Genomic DNA, 4794 nt, shown 5'->3' on the forward strand with positions numbered 1-4794 from the left:
CCGTGTGGAGATTATAACAGAACATGACCAAGATGTTCAAATGTTCATAAATGACCAGCAGGGTCAAATAATAATAATCAACCCAGACAGGAAGACCACGTCAGTGACTCAACCTACTCGACCCCTCGCTACATATTCGTCGCCAGACCCACTGGCTCCAGGTCATCTATAAGTCTCTGCTAGGTAAAGCTCTGCCTTATCTCAGCTCACTGGTCACCATAGCAACACCCACCTGTAGCACGCGCTCCAGCAGGTATATCTCACTCCCCAAAGCCAAATCTTCCTTTGGCCGCCGTTCCTTTCAGTTCTCTGCTGCCAGTGACTGGAAAGAATTGCGAAAATCGCTAACTAACTTTAATCATCAGCTGTCTGAGCAGCTTACCGATCGCTGCAGCTGTACACAGCCAATCTGTAAACACCCCATCTGTAAACAGCCCATCTGTAACTAGCCCATCTGTAACTATCCCATCTGTAACTATCCCATCTGTAACTATCCCATCTGTAACTAGCCCATCTGTAACTAGCCCATCTGTAAACATCCCATCTGTAACTAGCCCATCTGTAACTAGCCCAGCCCATCTGTAACTAGCCCATCTGTAACTAGCCCATCTGTAACTAGCCCATCTGTAACTAGCCCATCTGTAACTAGCCCATCTGTAACTATCCCATCTGTAACTAGCCCATCTGTAACTAGCCCATCTGTAACCAGCCCATCTGTAACTAGCCCATCTGTAACTAGCCTATCTGTAACTTTCCCATCTGTAACCATCCCATCTGTAACTAGCCCATCTGTAACTATCCCATCTGTAACTAGCCCATCTGTAACTAGCCCATCTGTAACTAGCCCATCTGTAACTAGCCCATCTGTAAACATCCCATCTGTAACTAGCCCATCTGTAACTATCCCATCTGTAACTAGCCCATCTGTAACTAGCCCATCTGTAACTAGCCCATCTGTAACTATCCCATCTGTAACTAGCCCATCTGTAAATAGCCCATCTGTAACTAGCCCATCTGTAACTAGCCCATCTGTAACTAGCCCACCCAATCTACCTACCTCATCCCCATATTGTTGTTATTTACTTTGCTGCTCTGTTGCACACCACTATTTCTACTTGCACATCAAGAGGATGTGAAGTTCTTGCACTCACTGTATATAGATTATTCTACTGTATTATTGACTGTATGTTTATTCCTGGGGACGGCATGGAAGAGACCCTGTAAAAGGGTTAGAAGCAGAGAATCCCAGTGGAGAGAGGGGAACCGGCCAGGCAGAGAATCCCAGTGGAGAGAGGGGAACTGGCCAGGCAGAGAATCCCAGTGGAGAGAGGGGAACCGGCCAGGCAGAGAATCCCACTGGAGAGAGGGGAACCGGCCAGGCAGAGAATCCCAGTGGAGAGAGGGGAACCGGCCAGACAGAGAATCCCAGTGGAGAGAGGGGAACCGGCCAGGCAGAGAATCCCAGTGGAGAGAGGGGAACCGGCCAGGCAGAGAATCCCAGTGGAGAGATGGGGAACCGGCCAGGCAGAGAATCCCAGTGGAGAGAGGGGAACAGGCAAGGCAGAGAAGGGGTAGCCTAGTGGGGCGGCAGGGTAGCCTAGTGGTTAGAGTGGAGGGGCGGCAGGGTAGCCTAGTGGTTAGAGTGGAGGGGCGGCAGGGTAGCCTAGTGGTTAGAGTGAAGGGGAGGCAGGGTAGCCTAGTGGTTAGAGTGGAGGGGCGGCAGGGTAGCCTAGTGGTTAGAGTGGAGGGGCGGCAGGGTAGCCTAGTGGTTAGAGTGAAGGGGCGGCAGGGTAGCCTAGTGGTTAGAGTGGAGGGGCGGCAGGGTAGCCTAGTGGTTAGAGTGGAGGGGCGGCAGGGTAGCCTAGTGGTTAGAGTGGAGGGGCGGCAGGGTAGCCTAGTGGTTAGAGTGGAGGGGCGGCAGGGTAGCCTAGTGGTTAGAGTGGAGGGGCGGCAGGGTAGCCTAGTGGTTAGAGTGAAGGGGCGGCAGGGTAGCCTAGTGGTTAGAGTGGAGGGGCGGCAGGGTAGCCTAGTGGTTAGAGTGGAGGGGCGGCAGGGTAGCCTTGTGGTTAGAGTGGAGGGGCAGCAGGGTAGCCTAGTGGTTAGAGTGGAGGGGCGGCAGGTAGTCTAGTGGTTAGAGTGGAGGGGAGGCAGGGTAGCCTAGTGGTTAGAGTGTTGGACTAGTAACGGAGAGGTTGCAAGATTGAATCCCTGAGCTGATAAGGTATAAATCTGTCGTTCTGCCCCTGAACAAGGCAGTTAACCCATTGTTCCCCTGAACAGGGCAGTTAACCCACTGTTCCCCTGAACAAGGCAGTTAACCCATTGTTCCCCTGAACAGGGCAGTTAGCCCACTGTTCCCCTGAACAAGGCAGTTAGCCCACTGTTCCCCTGAACAAGGCAGTTAACCCACTGTTCCCCTGAACAAGGCAGTTAGCCCACTGTTCCCCTGAACAAGGCAGTTAACCCACTGTTCCCCTGAACAGGGCAGTTAGCCCACTGTTCCCCTGAACAAGGCAGTTAGCCCACTGTTCCCCTGAACAAGGCAGTTAACCCACTGTTCCCCTGAACAGGGCAGTTAGCCCACTGTTCCCCTGAACAAGGCAGTTAGCCCACTGTTCCCCTGAACAAGGCAGTTAACCCACTGTTACCCTGAACAAGGCAGTTAGCCCACTGTTCCCCTGAACAAGGCAGTTAGCCCACTGTTCCCCTGAACAAGGCAGTTAACCCACTGTGCCCCTGAACAAGGCAGTTAACCCACTGTTCCCCTGAACAAGGCAATTAACCCACTGTTCCCCTGAACAAGGCAGTTAGCCCACTGTTCTCCTGAACAAGGCAGTTAACCCAGTGTTCCCCTGAACAAGGCAGTTAGCCCAGTGTTCCCCTGAACAAGGCAGTTAACCCAGTGTTCCCCTGAACAAGGCAGTTAGCCCACTGTTCCCCTGAACAAGGCAGTTAACCCACTGTTCCCCTGAACAAGGCAGTTAGCCCACTGTTCCCCTGAACAAGGCAGTTAGCCCACTGTTCCCCTGAACAAGGCAGTTAACCCACTGTGCCCCTGAACAAGGCAGTTAACCCACTGTTCCCCTGAACAAGGCAATTAACCCACTGTTCCCCTGAACAAGGCAGTTAGCCCACTGTTCCCCTGAACAAGGCAGTTAACCCACTGTGTCCCTGAACAAGGCAGTTAACCCACTGTTCCCCTGAACAAGGCAGTTAACCCAGTGTTCCCCTGAACAAGGCAGTTAGCCCACTGTACCCCTGAACAAGGCAGTTAACCCACTGTTCCCTGAACAAGGCAGTTAGCCCACTGTTCCCCTGAACAAGGCAGTTAACCCACTGTTCCCTGAACAAGGCAGTTAACCCACTGTTCCACTGAACAGGGCAGTTAGTCCACTGTTCCCCTGAACAAGGCAGTTAGCCCACTGTTCCCCTGAACAAGGCAGTTAGCCCACTGTTCCCCTGAACAAGGCAGTTAGCCCACTGTTCCCTGAACAAGGCAGTTAACCCACTGTTCCCCTGAACAAGGCAGTTAACCCACTGTTCCCCTGAACAAGGCAGTTAACCCACTGTTCCCCGGTAGTCCGTCATTGAAAATAAGAATTGGTTCTTAACTGAGTAGTTAAATGAAATCCAATAAACTCCTAATGAACCGTGAAGGAAAAGCCCCTTTCCAGATGAGGGTCTGCCGGTGAACACGTCCCTGTATTGGTTCAGTCACTTCTCTCCCTCAGAATAAACAACTGACCGTCTTTCTGCTCCAACAGACAAATGATGATCCTCTACTTGGGGAAACTTTCATCGCTGTTGCCCAGTTAAATAAAGGTAAAAAAATAAATGGCCTGAGTTGGTTTTACAACGGCTTGTGTTTTACTTCAGCAGTAAAATCAATGGTTCTACCATAACAGCAACACAAGGCTGTCATAAAACCTTCCTGCGATCAATGGGCTTTCAACCAGCAGCAGATATCACATGTTGTCTCAGAGGGCTGATAACACTGTCCTTCCAGGTTAGAACTCAACCCTAAATCACACCCTATTCCCTATGTAGTACACTACTGTTGACCAGAACCACGGTCTCTGCACTATATTGGGAAAAGGGTGCCATTTGGGACACAACATATAACTGCCATAATAATCACCTCTAATAGGGGACTACTGTATACTGACTGGCTAGTAGAGATAATCACCTCTAATAGAGGACTACTGTATACTGACTGGTTAGTAGAGATAATCACCTCTAATAGAGGACTACTGTATACTGACTGGTTAGTAGAGATAATCACCTCTAATAGAGGACTACTGTATACTGACTGGTTAGTAGAGATAATCACCTCTGATAGGGGACTACTGTATACTGACTGGTTAGTAGAGATAATCACCTCTAATAGAGGACTACTGTATACTGACTGGCTAGTAGAGATAATCACCTCTGATAGGGGACTACTGTATACTGACTGGTTAGTAGAGATAATCACCTCTGATAGGGGACTACTGTATACTGACTGGCTAGTAGAGATAATCACCTCTAATAGAGGACTACTGTATACTGACTGGTTGTAGAGATAATCACCTCTGATAGGGGACTACTGTATACTGACTGGTTAGTAGAGATAATCACCTCTGATAGGGGACTACTGTATACTGACTGGCTAGTAGAGATAATCACCTCTAATAGAGGACTACTGTATACTGACTGGCTAGTAGAGATAATCACCTCTAATAGAGGACTACTGTATACTGACTGGTTAGTAGAGATAATCACCTCTAATAGAGGACTACTGTATACTGACTGGCT

Source organism: Oncorhynchus gorbuscha, unplaced genomic scaffold (genome assembly GCF_021184085.1).
Source record: "Oncorhynchus gorbuscha isolate QuinsamMale2020 ecotype Even-year unplaced genomic scaffold, OgorEven_v1.0 Un_scaffold_982, whole genome shotgun sequence".
NCBI lineage: Eukaryota > Metazoa > Chordata > Actinopteri > Salmoniformes > Salmonidae > Oncorhynchus > Oncorhynchus gorbuscha.